Raw genomic sequence first — 19,302 nt, forward strand, 5'->3', positions numbered from 1 at the left:
AATCTTTTTTAATTATCCCCTTTTTCTTTAGAATTGCATTCATCACTTTTTTATTTATTATAAAAATTATTCTGTATTAATTAAAATTTATTACCTTATTTATAAAGTTTTTATTAATATATTTTGGAACAATTACTTTTTATTATCTGAAAAATTTTTCTGCACAAGTATTCCTGCTACTTAAGAATGTTAACTTATACTACATTCTTCTTACTTTCAACCACATAAAATTTCTGGTTCAACAATCGTATTTAATATCATTAACAAATGTATTAATCATCTACAAAAAAAATTAAAAATCACATCAAAATGCAGGGAATTCAGTCTAAATGATTCTAGATTTTAAATTGAAATTAATTTTTTTAATTGTTAAAATATTGAAATGTGATTTCATTTAATTATTTAAGTTGTTTTAACACTGCTGCATTTTTTTTGTAATAAAAAATGGATCTATAAGATTGAAGCCGAACAAATTCATGCTAAAATATTAAATCATATGAATAAAGCATAAAAAAATTTGTCAATATTCTGTATTTAATATATATTATATTGAATACTTTTTTTAAAACTACCGCCTATGGCAATTAAGTCTGCTCACTTTCTAGTAAAACTCGCATGCATAACTTAATATTCATGATTTATTGAAGGAAATATATTTTAATATCAAAGTTAAATATAAATGAAACAGTATTAGTACAATACACTGCTTGCTCCATGATACACAAAAGGAAGTTCATAGGAATCATAACCCTCTCCGAAATTTGGAAAGAGTGCTGTCATAAGGATCATCACATTTTAGAATTAATCGGATTATACTATATCACTCAAAAAATAAAGTTTCGATTGTATCCAATTAAGTAAAGGAACTAAATAAATTAGTTTCGTTTTTGTATTATAATATTTTTGGAAAGGGAAAACACCAAAACTTTCCTTAAATTTAATTTCATTAAAATTCTAATTAAAATTTCGAAAAAAATCATGCTTTTCGATGTTTATAATAAATTATTTGGCGTTGTTTTGATATAAACATATTTTTCATAATATAATTGATATAAACAAATATTTCAATAACTAATTTATATATTCTTCATATAACGCTTCCCAAATGTAACCTTTTATTTATTCTAAATTATATACTTCAAAAACGAAAGATAGAAAAGAAAAAAATAATAAATACTAAAATGTAAGAACTTATTTCGTTAGAAAATTATTGAATCTAAAAATCGATTTTAAAAAAATCAAATGCTTGGTATCTAAACAATTAGTTTTAAAGCTAACTGATAGATGGCACAACGAGTCAAATGCTTTTGAGAAAGAATATCCTTATGAATGAATAAATAAATATTGCGGCAAGAAAAATACTGGCATAGGCTCAGATGGTTCGATCTCTGATGAGAACGAGAGGTACCGGTCCCGAGACCACTATAGTGGTGTTAGCATTTTGCTCTCCATTACATCAGCCTTCTGAATGCCATTTTCTTTTATTCTAAAAGTATTAATCATAAATAAATTTCTGTCTATATTACTTTCATATTACATACCTCGGATTTCATTTACGAATGAGATAACTTTCATAAACGAATGGCTCATATACATGAATACCCCCCCCCACACACATTATATTATATTATATATATATTGTTTGGCAACGGATTCTAAAACCCTCCGCGTTTTTGCGCATGGGTTAGAATGGGTTCAATTCGACAAAATAGGGGTGAAAGGAAAAATGAGGAGGAGATATTTACTTTTAATAATAAATTGAATTCCGGAAATGCGCACATAAATACGCGCCTCACACCTCAGTGAGATAGAATCGCCGAAAAGTGGTCGTCTCGGGATACTGAAATGAACAGTACACACATATACATACATATATACACTTACACCCCCCCCACACACATAATTTTATATATGTGCTCTTCCTTCCAGCTTTATATAAATAGTTAAAAAGAAAAGATGAGTAGGACACAAAAAATAAATAAATAAAAAATATAGATAGTGGATTCTCTTTTTAATAAACGAAAAGGAGTTCCGGATCGATCCGTTCTTTACTCATTAAAAATAAAAAGTTTGAATGATTTGACGAAAGCTTCTGAAGAATTCTCCTTCAACATTTTTTACTGTATACAGAGAATGTCTATTCTCAATAATTTTTTCAAATAAAAAGAAATCGCGTATACTATGGTTTAACAGAATAAAAAGTATAAAATAATTGTTTAAATAATAATTTAAAAAATGAATATTCCAGGTTTTTAAAATAGAATGAAAAATAGAAAATAATAATTTAAATAAAAAATAATATACCACGTTTTTAAAGCGAACAAAAAAATATGAAATAACTTCTCTTAACTCCACATAGCTTTATAACGCCATTCAAGAATTCCTAAAAATTTTTGATTATGAATTTTAAAAATTACAAATTCTCAGTACAATCTCAATAGGACTGAAAGAAATTATTTTATACATTTTTGCCCGTTTTAAAAACGTGGTATATTAAAAAACTTCAATTTTTTTCAATTATTTTAAATATAATGCTCTTCTTATTTTTAATTAATCAAAAAATATTTTAAGTATATATTACACCAATATATATGACCGTTGAAATGACTAGGTGAAAGTAAATATTTTTCTTTCGTTTGCGTTGTTGTTACAGCATTATATATTTTGTTGCGAGCAGGGTGAAATTAAATTATAAAATATATAATGTCAAGTGTATCTAAAGCCCATTTATGCACGTTCCAAAACAATTAAAGACACACTAATATCATGGAACTAGGCCATTAGGTAAACACCTGGCTACCATGGAACTGGGACATTAATAGTTAATTATGTACTGAATAGATGGCAGCACGAATCAGACTGTTTCAAGAAATTCAGTCGAATAATGTTAGTATAATTTTAAAGAGAGTTAAATCTAATAAAAGAAATAATAATATGTTAAATATACTATATTTAAAGTAAATAATTATTCGTAATTTCTAAGATGAATTTCATAATTTATATTAGTTATTATATTTTTGTATTTTAACTCTTTATATCTTTTCTAGTGAAATTGTAATAAATTATGTAATTACTGTAACATTATAAAAATATAGGCATCTTCAGAACCATTTTCTTTATTTGCTCTGGTGACATAATACCCGATATATAGTTCCAATTTTTCGCTGTTTTCAATGGAATAAAAATGTTAAAATGGTGAATGCTGCTTTTCTAGTAATCTCATTTAAGAAAACTGCATGCAACCTAGCTAATATAATGCTAATTTAAGGGCAAGAAATAAAGGCTCTAATGACCATTGAATATTCAGCAGGCTCAACTTCCATAAAGCTGTTTTATCAGGAGCGTGTTTGTTGATTCCAAGCGGTCATTAATAGGGCTATAAAAATGTCCGAGTAAAGGCATAATGAAAGTAAATGCTATTCTGGATACAATAGCGTAGCGACAGTAGTCTAGATGATAGTTATTAAGCGTTAGTGCGTAGTTGTCTTTTATTAAAACCAAATATGTCGAAAGGGAAAAAACTAGTTTTATTGTCCTGGCGCCATTTACATGTGCTATTTAATGAAGGCAAAGGAGAAAAATATATTACGTCGCAGGCATCGGTTACCTTCGTTACGCGTCTAATCCAGAGTATAATATTATATTTAGTCGTCATCAATATCTTAGCAAATGTAAATGGTGCTTGAATGATAGTGCAAGAGTTGGAGATTTGATAATGGCAGTCATAATTACGGTAGAAACAAGAGAGGCACTAGCTTGAAATATCGCAGACGTCAGCATTGTTGAAATCTCATAATGTCTGAAGCGATGGTTAGAATGGGACGACCATTACTTAAAAAATCTCTGGGAAGTGTATGGAACGAATAAGATCCTTCTTTGGAGCGAAATCATATGGGACACAGAATATCACCTAAACCAAGAGAGAGAAAAAAATTGTCTCTGGCTGGTATTTAATAGATATATTTTTACTCTCTCGTTTATGTAGTATAGATAAACTAAAGTAAGCATGATTTTGACGAATCATCACGTTTCAAAACTTCCCGAGATCAAAAAACACATTTTTAGAAAACGTCCGTCTGTGACAAAGAGAACTCCAAAACGCATTGAGCTAGATGGTTGAAATTTAGTATATAGTATTTGCCCCAAATTTACAGACTTTTTACATGTCAAACTTACAGTAAAATCCAATTAGAGGAAATCTGCCTGTCCGTCTGTTCAAGTTAACACGATAATTACTAAACGAAGAGAGTTATATGGATAAAATTCGGTTCATACATTTACCATCGATAGTGTAGACACTAGTTACATTTTCAAGGGGGTGACCGTCTGTCGGTATGTACGTTCAAAAACATAAAAACGAAAATAACTCAAAAACGCAACTATTTAAATATATCAAATTTGGTATGAGATTTTGTGACTACAAGTGTAGTTTTGTGTCAAATGTTTGTTCCAATCTGTTCTGTAAAACGCTTCTAAAACATAAATACAATTTTTGGATACTATTTACTTCATGCTAGGGATTAATCGCCAAAAAACTCGCCAAAATCTCGCACGATAAAATCATTGAAATTTTTAAATTCACTACCAAAGGTAAATATTTCGTAATTATTGTATGCCAGTTCCATAGAAGGCATTTTTTGAGATAATACCTTTATTAGAGAGTATGGGGGGAAATTATGGGAGACACTCCCGCTGGTTTCGCTATTGTTCTCGTGCGTGTTTGTATTACATTTTCCGTTGAGTAATATTTAGAAAATGTATTTAATTTTTTTTTATGTAGACTGCATACAATTCTGTGCATATCGTAATTTATAAAATATTGTTTATAAAACAGAATAAATCGACTTAAGTACTCACTGGATAATTCTGTATTCTGCTTTTTAATTAATTTCAAAAATGATTCCTATTTAATATGAGAAAAATTATTCCAATATTTCATAAAATCAACTTGGTTGATTTTAATTTGTATACGTGTCCTTAAAATTCTCAATTATTAGGCCTAATAAAGTTTAAATGTTGAAACTACAGTTTCAAGCAGCTGTTAAAGGCTTAAAAAAATATTTTATGCCATTTCAGCTCATATTTATTAAAAGATTCAGAATTGTAGCATGTGCTATGAAATAATAGTAGTACACATTTCTAACGACAGGCAAAAACATAAAATTTGTGAAAATCACCACAGAATATTTTGTCTATTTGAACATACAAAAACGCTAATAAGTAAAAGAATTAAGAGATTTAATTATCTACCACTAAAAATCTTCTTCTCATAATTGTATTTGTTACTAAGAAAATATTAATTTGATTATTAGAAGGCAGATTTCGTGGTGCCAGATATCACTAACTCGTAGTTGCAGCATTCATGTTGAACAGAATGAAGTAGAAGAATTTGTTAAAGGAAAAAAAGAATTAATAACAGATAGAAGTCTCATTAAAAAAATTACTGTCTTCATTTGGAAGAATTTCTTTGCGATTTTTTAAAATAGTAAATATCAATCCGAAATTTGAAATATGACATCAAAAATATAGATTTTTACTTTCTTGTATACGAAGTATAGAGGAAGTAATATAATCATCAACAAATTCTAAGTTTAGTTTAGTTTAGTTATATTAACGCCTCGTTATAAAGCAACACTAGGGCTATTTTGGGACGGACTTCGTAATTTTGAACCGCGGTCAGATGACGAGGACGACACCTGAGCTGGCACCCCCTCTCCACACCAGCGGGAGGACGTTTGGCATGATGGATTTAACGTGCAACAGACCCCCTTACACGACGGTCCTTCGGTGGAATCGGGCCTAGAACCTGAAACCCTACGGCTCACAAGCCGAGACCTTACCACCAGGCCACCGCGGCCCCAACAAATTCTAACTCAAGATTTTGACGAATCTGCACGTTTTAGACTTCCTTGTGCCAAAAAAAAAAATTAACATTATGTCTTTCTCTCTGTCTGTGAATATGATAATTCAAAATGTTTTAAGTATTGAATTAAAACCAAATTTGTAAATTTCTATCAAATTTTGAAAAAAAATCGAAATTCCTGGATAAAACAATATCATTTCATTTCAGCCCTCAAAAATTGAAACTTTATTTGCAATATAGTGATGGTATTGTTATTGTTTGATTGGAAAAAAAAATTAATATTTGAAATAGCAAGCCCTCTGAAAAAGAATATTTGTTCTATAATGATGAATAAAAGCCGACTTATCGAAACCGTTAAATTTCTGACAAGTGACAAGTTTTAAAATTTTCAAATATGTTTTAAACGATTACATACTACAAATTCAAAAGCAACAATTCAAAAATAAATGAAGATAGAAAATAACATTAATCTTAAATGAAAACAAATTACGCAAATCGATAAAAATATTTAAATCTTAGAATGGACAAAAGAGATGAGAATTAAGTTTGAGAAGTAACAATTAAAATTCCAAACGTATTTTATATTGCTATTTGGGAAACTGATTTTTTTAATCATATAAGTAGCTGATTCTGGTAATTTTATTCAATAAATTGGTAATGTTTCCTCTCTAATATATTACATATAAATGGTTGGAAAAATAATTTTGTTTAAAGAATTCTTATTATATAAATAATCTTTAAATTATTTTTTGAAAATGAGTTCTTTCTATAACATAAATATAAACATTTCAAATTGATTCTGAATTTTTTTTTTTTTTTTAGTATTTTGAACTTTTTGTTATTTTAAAATCTACGTGAATTGAATAATAATTAAAATCTTACAACAGTTAAGCAATATCACTTGTTTAGTAATAAATTCAAATTTATTTAACTTCAATTTAAAACAATGACTTAAGAAACAATACAGAAAATATGCTAAATCTTTACTTACGAAGTAACTTGTCTATTCTCATTATATCTTATGGGAAAGGTGGGGTCTTTCATCAGCTTAACAATCAGCCATTGGTTTCGATTCTTGTAGATGGTTGATATACGACAATGCTGAGATAGTGTTATGAGTTTAATTATACCGGGAGAATCAACACCCGAACAGACATTTAACAACGACTATTAGACACAGCACATAGGCAGACGATGCAAAAACTACTGCTGGAAAGCACCTCCAAAATCGAATCCAAGAATTTCGTAATGTGAGGAGTTCAATGCACTCACATCCATATCCTGATTACCGATGTGAAAAATTCATTCAACTTCGGAAACTTAATGTTTAAATCTCATAATTCCAAAATTTTCATTCAAAAAGTCACAAAAATGGATTGGTATTAATTTCTAAATAATAAAAGCAATCAGATGAATAAATAATAAGAGTAATTAAAATATCGGCTATAAATTATCTCACTCATTCGATTAATCATGACTTTCTCCGTCTCTAAAAGATTACTTCTAGTCATTTCGATTGCCATCACATTTATTAATGAGAAATGAGGATTGGAAACGAGAATCTAGAAACATCATGTCATTACATCAACTTGAAATTCTTGGAATGATCCATATGATGTCCATCGATACATTTTAAGGAGCTATAAACTTGTCATTCATTTCATCTGTGGATTCTTTTAATATTTGGTTCCCTTTTTAAAGTTAAAAAAATTATAAAATTAGTATTTTGATTCTTAAGCTGTCTCATTTACGCTCAAAGATGAAAAAAAGATCCCTATCCTATTTTACATAAATAAAAAATGAGAGATAAAATGATTAAGAAAGGGCCAAATACAGAATTCATTGCATTTTGAAGTTTATACTTGTCTTTTATATCAGGTAATTAATAAAATTTGTAAAACGTTATTAACATTTTATAAACAAACAAAATTCATTTAAGGTGAACAACAAGATGGATTGTTGGATTTGCATTCCGATTTAAAGCTACTCGAGGATTCTTAGGGATTAAATATAGTTTTTATAATTAAAGTTTCGTAATGAATGTGACTAACGAATATTAATATATTTATTAGCCAAGATTAAAAAGATAATTTATGTTCACTGGAGTAATTCAAAGAGTACTTGAAGTTTAATTTGGTATGAACTTCGAACCATGGAATTTTGAACCATGGTCCAATGATGAAACAAACATTGTAATATCACGTTACCACACACATGAATGCCATATACGAAGAGAGGATATTTGATGGCAGATTCAAAATGTGCCATACCTGTATATAGTACAGATTATCAGTAAAATCGATTCTCGGATCAGTGATCATTTGCTATTAAAGCATGTCCTCACCCATCATGCCATCAAGGTGCCGAAATCAATGGAGTGGAATTAGTTGTATGCAAATAAAGGTCAAATGATCAGACAAAAAAAAATATATCGATTAGGAACCATTTGATTGGTTATGAGATATTCAAGATACTTTAAAAGAGACGATTTGTTATTGCAACTTCTCTTTTGTGGTATTTCTTAGGCATTTTATTCTTAATATTTGCGGGAATGATTTGATTCCTATGAAATTAGCTGCTATACGTAGTTGTGCATCGTATTTCTGTTGTATGTTGTGAAGCTGATTCACTTGTTATTGTGAGTCTCTCCGTTTACTGGTAAGTTGCATTTAAAGCATTAATAAATTTAATAGAATAAATTATTGAACTTGCGGATTATTACATAAAACGTATCGCATTGAAATTTTATGTGTAAACAGCTTCTATTGTCTTCATTCGTTTGATCGCGTATTGATGTTCTAACAGCTCGAATAGGTTACTAAATTGTCTCGTAACACACACACTCCGGCAACTTTCGCCTGATATTTAGGCCGCTGATTAGACCACCTGTCTGCAGTGCCTTTAAAACGGTAAAAAGGATAGTTGAATGACCCTCCCCCTCGGCAATGCCTTTAAAAAAGATAATTGGATGGTTCGGTGCAATGTGATCGTGAACTTCAACCACAGGCCAGCTATGCGGTAGACAGGAGTCATTGTTCTTTGCTTGTTTCAAACGATTGCATGAAACGTGTGCCTTTTTTTTTATAACTCTTGGAAGAAATTAAATGCTATTCGAAAAATCAACTAGAATACACGTGGATTCGATAAGACTTGTCGGCGCTATAAAGCACCGCAGTGAAACGTCTATTATGCTTTTCTAAATAGAAAAATACCTTGATTAATAAATTAAGAAGCAGTAACGAAGACGCTTAAGAATTTTATAAAGGATAATTTGTCTCTGTAGCTTCAATGATAGATCTACCATGCGAGAGGGTTTTTCTGGGAAGTTCTTAAATTTATAGTTCAACATCGGAAATTTCACTTCCTATAAGAGGTGCATCATCTCCCAGGATACTGTGCTGTGTTGTACATGGACTTTAAATACCTTTCATCGTATTGGTGTAAATAAACGAGACTTATTAGATTTTCTTTAATTGTAAGCACTACAAGCAGATTCAATCAAAGGATTTCTGAGTAATCTTCGAAGTGGGCTGTAAATTGGTATACTAAATTACTATCGAAATTCCGCCTAAGCAGACTAGGCATCTGCCTAGGACCACTAATTAAAGTGACTAGAAGAATTAAAAAGGCATTAAGACGGTTTCAAACTGAATTCTAGTAATATAAGATTACATATTTAATTCTATTAGAATCCTAATAAATTATAACTGTTTATGTTAAAATTTTAATTCATTTGGCTACGTTATATTCTCCTTAACTTAATCAATTTTAAGTGTTAATTACTTGTCTAAAAGTCTGATTAAACTTATTTCTAAACTATTAACTAACACTTATTTTTTAAGTAACTTTGTTTTCTCCCTGATAGTGAAAATAAGTACATTCTTTTATGTCGGTAAACTAATCAAATTTGTTTTGAGATAAATCGCGTTTCTTAACTCGAATGAATTTTTGATCTGTTTTTAAAGTGAAGGGTCCGTAGTGTACATTACCTAGGGCCACAACTATGTAGATCTATCCAGCAACTAATACATAATTGTATCCGCAACACAACCATTTACTATACATAGATTAAAACAAATTGCAATTTCGAAGACGTATTTTTGCTGAATTTGTAGGCATCAGCGACGAAAAATGAATGCAAATCGAAGGAATTAGTGAAACTAAAAGCAATTGTTACTTGTTTTGTGTGAAGGATGCGAGTTGGCATATTAGTGTATTTGGACTTCTCACCTCCAGCACTCGGAAAAGTTATACGCATACTTCAACAAATATAAAGATTATTCTCGTTATTTTAAGTAAATGCAATGTTACTAGCCGTCCTCCCGAAATCAACTGAGAAACGCCGATAAAGTAATTGCTAACAATAGCACACATAATGTGAAATTTGAATGCAAAAGTTAATAGCTTGGGAATGTTTCTTACATGTAGTCTAAATCTCTTGCAGAAACTTTGAATAAATGGCTTCAAGTTGCTGCTGGATATCTACCTGTTACCATTCTACGTCAATATCCTAATTAGATACTGCCTGGATTGTGCAGACGAGAAGCTGGAATCGCCATAATTCCTGCAATGCTCCATCAGAGGCAATTGAATTTCCTCCCAAGGTAAGAAAATGAGTATCTAGAATTTTATACATTAGGGTAATTTGCAAAGATTCGAGGACCTGAATGTTTTCAAGATCTTGCATATTTACCAAAGAAATCTTGAGGGTTCGAAGCTGTTCCTTAAAATTCTACAAATTTCTAGACGTTCACTCATGCTTAATATTTTCCCTAATGACTTTCATCTTCAAAAACTGAATTGAGATATAGCCGTGTTCAACTAGTTAAGCAGGGCGTTTCGATAAACGATAGGAGTAAATTAGCTTCAATGTTTAAACTGATATAGTGTATGACTTTGTTGAAGTCTTGCATGATGCAACTTGACCGTCTGAACAGTTATAATTTATTCCGATTAAAGGGTTAAAACGATTCAGTCTATAGAAAAACCTATATTAATAGAAATTTCTCCATCTAATCTTTCGACTCTTTCTTGAAGATTATTACCCGCCTTCTATTTAAATGCAAGTCGATAGAGTAAACGTCAAGTTATCTGGCGGCATATTTGAATAGTTTAAAGGAGCTCTCGGTGAGCATATAAAACTCCCCAATTACCTTAATTCAAGAAAATTCAATAACTGCCTTATAAACTTGGATAAAAACTTAATTTCCAAGAATTTGTGTATAGATACTGAATTTTGAAAAATAGAAGCAAGGCATGCATGTTGGAGAGGCAGATTCTATTAACTTCGAAAAATTGAAACATAGCCATTTTTTCTCACGCATTACATCCTGTAAATAACTTCTGGATTTTCAACCTGAAGGATAATCTTTCACTTCATTTGGTACAGTGCATGAGAAAATATGGAAATACTAATACAATACCTACAACTTCATTACTAGGATGAAGATAAAAATTAAAAACGACATTGAATTTAAAATTTCTATGGGCATGAAGCATAATATATCTAAACTGCGAGTTTTATAACTTATTTTTCGCCATTTGGCCCGAGATGCACAATCCCTCTCTATACAAGAGTTTTCTAAGCCCAGATTCAGTTTTATAGCAGCAGAGTTTATTACTACATTTCGTATGACATTTTATGTATAACCATGACCAGCGGCCAGATTTTAAGTTTAATTATTTAACTTTAATTGCATCTGATGAATACAATGCAAGTAACTTATTTTCCAGGACTGTTCATTGTGCTTGAAGAAAGGCCTAAACTTTGACTTGGTTTGACTTATCTTCATGAAATCGTGCATCTTGCCAATTCCTCAAGGTTCCGAAATCAACCAGCCGGTTGGATGGTAAAACATTCATTACTGAAGTACTTCTATATGCTTGAATGATCTTGGAAGTAACCCTCATACTGTGTCCACTATACGTGATTTGACGAACAATTGAACCCAAGAGCTATGCTTTTAGTGATCCGAGTTTTGCCTAAAATTTGTCAAACTGTATTTCGATCTAGAATTTAACTTTAATTTAACCGATTATAGTATACTCGTGTGCAGGGGAACTTCAATGTAATTAATAGCGGCAATTTCAAATTCTTGTAAACTTTCTAAGCCTTCATTTTTAAATTGCTTAAAATGAAACGGACGAAATTACTAGAAACTGTATTCTGTATTGAATTAGCGATGATCTGCCAATATATGCCCAAAACTACCTTTTACATTCCAGATTAAAATCTGTATGTTAAATTTGTAAATTTAAAGTCTATCGCGTACGAACTGCATATTAAACCTCTTAATGGATAGTTCTTTGAATATCTTTACTTATCAGGTTCTTCAGCTGTCAAAATGCCCGAAATTCCGATCTCGGGATTTCAAAATCATTTGGCATTAGCTTGATTTGTTGCTATTCCTGTTCTACTCTATTTAGCTCACTCGCTGTAAACGTGAGGTTTATATATTATCCAGACAATGTATAAATCTAAAGGCTATGTTCTAATTCGTAAATCCTTAGCTTCCAATGACACGCGCATTAACGAATTTTTAAATCTTGGATACGCGAGAGGAAGTATTAAATTAAAGAATTCCACTGGTAGCCCTTCAGTATCTCAAATGCACCTTCTATTATAAGAATTAATAACGATAAATGTTCATAATGGGTTGTCATCCAATTTGGAAACTAAATTCCCAAGTCAAAGGGTGAAATAGCTTGATCACACAATTCGCGAATTTTGGCTTCGGCTGTTAAGTACGTTCTTCTCAAACCATTAGAGCATTTGTACAAAAGCTTACTTCCAAAAATTCAATGGAATAGAATGTTTAGATCTGCAAGGTAGTCAATTTAAAATCGCAGCATCTTAGTAAATTGATTTATTGCATATTCTTAAACTTCAGCAACTCTATTAAAGCTAACTCTTTCACATAATATAAAGCGCGTCGATAAACAGCTCTTGAATTACAATTCTTTAAAAGAAATCTAACCATACCAATTTAAAGTGTACACTAAGCGTACTGTTCATCCTCGGATTCGGAAAACTTAACTTTCGCACATGCATTTTTAAGCGTTTATTTCGTCAAAGGAATGAGAGGAAAGACGTTTGCATTTAGCAAGAGGATGAACTCGAATAATTCGTGGAATTAGATGCAATGACGGCTCGTATTTTATCGTTCAACCGTCGAAAAGTAAATCTCAGGATCCTGAAGTGTGGAGTGGGTTGGGAGCAGAACGAGAGTTCAGTTAACAAATCTAGGTTATTGGATGCCAATATTAAAAGTATAAATTACACTTACCTGGTTCATGATGGATGGGTGATGTGATTGAATGAAGTTTGGAGAATGGGTAGACACTTGATAAGTCAACGTCAGGGTTAACATGTTGAGCTAAATGCTAGTCCCTGTTTACTTTCCCTCTAGGCTGTTTGGGACCGGCGGTCTAAGCGGAAAGTATCGGTCCCCAGGGAACTGGTACTTAACGTGTTAACGAAGTGGGTTGGGAGAGTGCAGCGAGTGGTCACTAAATTATGAGGTATTAAATGAGATGGTGATTGTATTGGATGATGGAATGAATGTTAGTATAGTGTGCGAGAAGTGTGAACCAGAAAAAGTGCTACTTATACTTCAAATATTGGTATAGGTTGAGGAAAAATTTCAACTTTCACACTCTAACATGTGAAATTCTCAAACGTGCGAATAGAAAGTTTTCTCGAGTTTTGGTTAGGTAAATGTATATTTCAGTTTTTATTTTATAAGAAATTTATGTTCACGATTGACAAGTAACTAACGCTTGTTTTTCACATGTTCATACATAATTCTAAATGTGTGTAAGGGGGACAAGGGTCCTTCCTCTTCCCATAGAATGGAATTGCATATATGTAATTATAGCATATTGACCGTATCTCATACGCGTTCCATTGAAAGGGGAATAAACAAACCAACTATTCAACGTAAAAAATTTAAACGTCTTAAATTACATTTGACATGGGATGTAGTCTTTTGAAGGCTCGCGAATGGTAGTTTGAATTTTCAAAAATTGGCGGTTTAAATTTCTTGCAATAATTGTTTTCAGGATGTTTTTTTCTAAATTGATCCTTTTTCAAACTTGTCTCTTCCGTATTGAATTAGAAACTTGCACTTACAGAACTGTTTGTTAGAAAGTTGAAAGTAATATTTGTATCCAATGATGCCATAATTACTTACAAGAATTCATTTAAAATAAAATTTCATCTGGAATAGCAATGGTCGCTAAACTCCTTAGTTAAATGAGTATCGCTTCTTTACCGACATTTATTTAATCGCGTCTTCAAATCTTAAAGAAGGAACTGAATATTCGGATGAAGTTTTAATGGCAACAAATTGTCATTGCTCCAATCGAGTTAAATTTCATAAATGGAACACTCGTAAGCCTGAATTTTAATCTTTTCTCAGACAACTCGCTCAATCTCTTGATCTACGAATGTACTTAACTTCCTAATTGACGCTTCCTATTTAGAGCATTTATTATTTTAATTCCTATAATAAAAGAACATTTGAGATGTTGAAGCGTTATTGACTTTCACAATCTTAATTGATCAATTCCATATCTACAATTAAGTGGAAATTATTAAATTCCTTCATTAGATGCGCGCTTCAGATTAATCATTCTATGGAAGGAGAATAATTTGCAAGTTAGTCATTTGCCATCGATTCGTATACAAGTTGCCGTCAGTCTAAATACTTAAATTCTGCAATCGTCCGTTTCATTTGAATTCAAAACTCTAATTAAATATCGGTTGCATATTTCCATACTGTTCAGCTCAAATAAAATATCAATTTCTTGAAACAGGTTTAAATGGTGCATTCTCTATATTTCTTTGTATATGAAATTCGTCTCAATTTGAGTCGCATTCTTTTTATGTTAATGTCTAATTTAAGTCTTTAAGATTATAAGTAATTAAATTTTAATGTTTTGAATCGTTTGAAGTTCTCTTGCTATCTTAAACACTTAAAGTGAAGTAAGCTTTTTATGACCAAAATTTAGAATCTGTAAATATTCTATACTGTTTGAAACAGTTAGCAATATCTTCAAGGACGGCATCTGCTGTCTCGTCCCTAAGATTGTATTCATTAACTTTGTTTTATGTCGTATATTGTCAAACCGTCTTGTAATTGCAATAGTTCTTGTATTAATGTATAATTATATTTAACTTTATTAATTTCCAGGCTGGATGGTGCATAGTTAAATGTCGCGAATTTCTCAATTGCGAATATTTATATTTGATCAAATTAATTGCGTTAATAACGATATTTTACAATTTCAGCTAAGACTTCATTCGAAGGTCGAATAAGACATTTGAATTTGTTTAAAATGATTCGAGTCAAATCGCGTTTCTGAATTCTAACTTGCGAGCCATTTTCCATGTTTAAATGGCCTTTTTCCAAATTTGAATTCCCTTTTTATAGCCTAATGAACTTATTTCCAGAGGCATAGATTCATTTTAGTATCGGTAAAATTCAGCAATGTTTTCTGTATTTTGTTGGATTTTCATGACAAAGGAATAAGAATCATCCTTAAATTCGACTATATAAATTTTTCTGGAAGAAATTGACAAATATTGAACACGCTTAAACTGTCATAAATCAACATAGGATGAAATATCGGTGCAAATCGAAAATGACAGCGAGTTCAAGGTAAATTCAGAAGTGGTGGCCAAACTGGTATAATTTCGGAGAGGGTTTTCTTGACATTCAAAAGCGCTCGATTAGTCTCCCCTAGTTTTGTCACTCATCATAGATACGTTAACCAGCTTTAAATCCTTGTATCGCAAATCAAATTTTTCGTAATGGAAGGCGATTCTCCGAAACAATTTCTTTTTAGCTTCGAGATTTTTATTTCTTGTAATGAACATCATTTAAAGTTACCAAAAGTTAAATTGGTACTCAAGATAAAAGTTTATCTATTTACTATAATGGCAATCGAAATAATAAAAATCAAACTTCATAATGTGTATTAAGCCATAACTATAGAGATAAAATTGGCTCAATGTTAAAGGAAACGTCTCCTGAAACCCAATCTAGTTTTGATCTAAAATACAAGAACCAGATAAGTCCGTTACCTATATCTAAACTTTAGACTTGCATAGATATAAATTTGAATCTTCTTTAATTTCTTGACGCTTCTTAGGCTAAAAAATGCCAGATTTTAGTCTATCCCATGACGTTCTTAAGAATTCAAGCGTAAATAGGTAGAATTCTGTAGTAGTCTTTCCTTTTAGACGAAGACGGTCCATAGCTATGCCGGCAAGCTAACGGACCATCTTCTGCTTCTTAAATCGATGCATTTTGATCTTGATGCCTGGCCAACATCAGATCAAAACGCTTCAAACAAAATTTTATGGGTTTGGTCATTTCAATAGAAGCTGGTAGCAGTTTAAATGTGAATTACCCCTAAATATTAAATTATAAAACCAAAGTACTTTGAACTTTTTCGAAACGAGCAACTTCGATACAATTTTTTAGATGGAATATTTCATGTTCTTTTCCTAGTAAAACTTAAAACGGATAAATGCTTCAAAATTATAGTATTTACTTTGGCAAAATTTAAATTGCACTCTAAATTTAATGTTTCATTTTGCTATAACGGAACTTATCTGGTTAACATTGGTGAAGAAACGTTTAAAGTAACTAAATCTCTTGGTAACTTTTGTTACGTTAATGTAGTTGTAATTATACTGTAGCGACTTGCTTTCGGAAGAAACTTCTAAAATACCCCTGTCTTATAAAACGAGTTCTCTCCCTGGAAACCGAATCCTTTTCTTTTAGATTTGTCCCAAATATTGCCTAAACTACCAGATTTAACTGGACAAATTGCTGCGAATAGCTTCTAAACTCATTCGTTTTATTTAATGTAGGTCGAGTGAATAATCACAGCAATCTGCAGTTCAAGTACTTAATTTTTATCGCTTTTACGCCTTAAATCGTAGCTTATTTAAATTTCGAGTATGTAATGGGCCGAGATATAAAATCTGACTTTCAAGTAACTAAAGTATTTAGATTCTCGACTTGTATTTATATTCAGCCAACTAACTCGGTGGATAAAATCTATAGGTTCGAAATAGTGCCAAACTAAACACCCAAGAAGCGCGGATATAGGTTTCTATAATCTTGCACGCCAAGCAAAACTATGGAATAGCAATAAGATTAATTTTAACACGGGCAGAAAATAGTCTATTGATTTAGAAAGTCGGTTTTGTGAATTTTGTTTCAATATCGGTTACTAGCAAATTCGAACGTTTAGAGCATTGATCAGATATGTAAGGAATTTTGTTAAATGCTATTAAATTCTCTAGAAAATTCATCTTAATTTGGTCTAGTAGAACTGGTTTAGGATCTCAATTTTATACAGCGACTTTCAAAACTTCAGCTTGTGAGGGTAGATTGTGAGTGGCTGTGCTAGCCAGTCACTTGCAATCCTCTAAATTCCGGAAGACATTTTTGAATTCGATGCCTGATCACCATCGAAGTTAAGATGTCTAGGAATTTAAAACCTGACGGCGAATAGGCAACTTAGATTCGGCGGTGCAAATCGCAATACTGAAAAGGCGAATAACTTTCTTACTTATCGAATAGTAATATTTTAAAATTAATAAGCCATCGATTATCTTGCTGTACCGAATTTCGCCTGTAGATTTGTTACAATACTATCGCGATGGCTATTCCATCAGGTTTGCTGGCGTCTTAAATTCAGAGTAAACCCAATTATAGAATCGAAATTTTTGAAGTAATTGGAGGAAATCTTACTGGAAATTTCAAATTATCCCCTTAAACATAAATTGGGAAATATACTCGTCTTACGAAGCATCATTCTTTAATTTTAAATCAAACTAATTTTCAAATTGATAATTGGCTCTTAATTTAAACGATGAACAGGGAATTAGTGATAGGAATTAAAGAGTGAGAATTGTGCATTAATTGGTATGTTTTCCAACGGTTTGAGTTGAAAATATATTGCGTCTAAATCGTGTTACAATTTGTAGCTAGCACTTTGCATCTTTTACTTTTGTTACCCACATTTATTCATTTGAAATCGCAATCATTGTTGCTTTACTACCGAGGGTATGTCTGCAAAGAACTTCCGAAAATTTATAGCCCCAATTTCGGCAAGTCGATTGAATGTCGCATCCATGCCAAGAATCGAATGAATTCCGTCGTCAAAACAAAAGAGCACCTCCAATGATTTATTCTGCACCCAAAAAAATCGCGATAATGTATAGAAATGAAAATCGATAATGAATGTCTCTGAAAATAGAATTTTTGTGAACAATTTTAACTTTAGTAATTTACAAGCAATGTCAAATCCTGTTAAAACAATAGGAAAATCCCCCTAAACTGCAGCTTTAAAGCAAGATTTAAGATTAAAACTCATTCGTTTAATCATTCAAATTCCACTAGCAGCGCCTCTAATGGGTTTATTCGATTCAAGAAATTTTTCGCAGTAGTACGATCACTCGGTTTCTTCAAACTGATATGGAGCAAATTATTGCTTTTAAAATGCATCATCCAGCCTTCCTTAACTAAACATTTTTAACGCTAGTTTATTTCTCGGTATTCCAAAGCTTATTTAAAAAAAATAAAGTTATCAAGCAATCCAATTTTGTCTTGCACACTTAGAGTTTAATCGTTTGGAGTATTTATGGTATAAAATGTCTAAAATATTCATAATTGTTTTCAGCGACTAGTAATGATTTTATAAAATTTGTATCCTGTTTGAAGTTTGTCATTATTTAAACTGAGCATGGTATTTGTATGTAGATTGTAATCGTAATAAATTTACTTTCTGTAACGAGTTTGTTAAAGTGACGCTCTAGGGCATAGACATCTCTTCACTATCATTAATGAAACAAACTCGAAAGTGTTTGTTTCCACTTGGATGTTAATGCAATAGATCTGTTTTCTTTTCAATACTTAAATTTGTTAACCGGAAAAACGAATTGTCAAACCTAATAAGCAATGCGATGAAAAATAAAGCGTAGATCTTGCAAACACCCTCATTTGTGTTTACTTGCATAGAAAACCATATTTGATGTATGAAAAAACTGACACTTGAAACTTCTGTCGTCTAATTCTAGATTGATAGTCTTCCATTCAAATTAGCAGACTTGAAGTTTTAAATGAACATGTCAAGCCTCTAATTTTGTATAGTGCATTCTATGAGAATTTTAACCTGAAGCTGCATTTTAAATTTAACGCATTTAAAAGTTACGATATGGCAATCATGAACAGCTGAAAAATTTTAACTGCTAATATTTCGGAATTTAGTATTAAATCTGCATATATTGTGTTTAATTCTTAATATTGCTTGCATATTCTATACATATTCAAGTAATTGTGGTAATTTTCTCAAGATAAGCGTATACATTCGTATTGGGGGAAAAATGGATATGTACTCAAGATTTGATTTTATAATGT

The 19,302-nt window shown here is 31.2% G+C and overlaps 1 long non-coding RNA gene across 1 annotated transcript; it reads left to right on the forward strand.

Moving 5' to 3' along the window:
- Positions 1-8,389: 8,389 nt before the first annotated feature.
- On the forward strand, positions 8,390-14,716 carry LOC129962549 (uncharacterized). The gene is made up of 3 exons (XR_008783922.1): positions 8,390-8,521; positions 10,308-10,467; positions 11,597-14,716. It is a non-coding gene; the product is annotated as an uncharacterized LOC129962549 (long non-coding RNA).
- Positions 14,717-19,302: the final 4,586 nt, after the last annotated feature.

This window comes from Argiope bruennichi, chromosome 3 (genome assembly GCF_947563725.1).
Source record: "Argiope bruennichi chromosome 3, qqArgBrue1.1, whole genome shotgun sequence".
In the NCBI taxonomy this organism is placed as follows: Eukaryota; Metazoa; Arthropoda; class Arachnida; order Araneae; family Araneidae; genus Argiope; species Argiope bruennichi.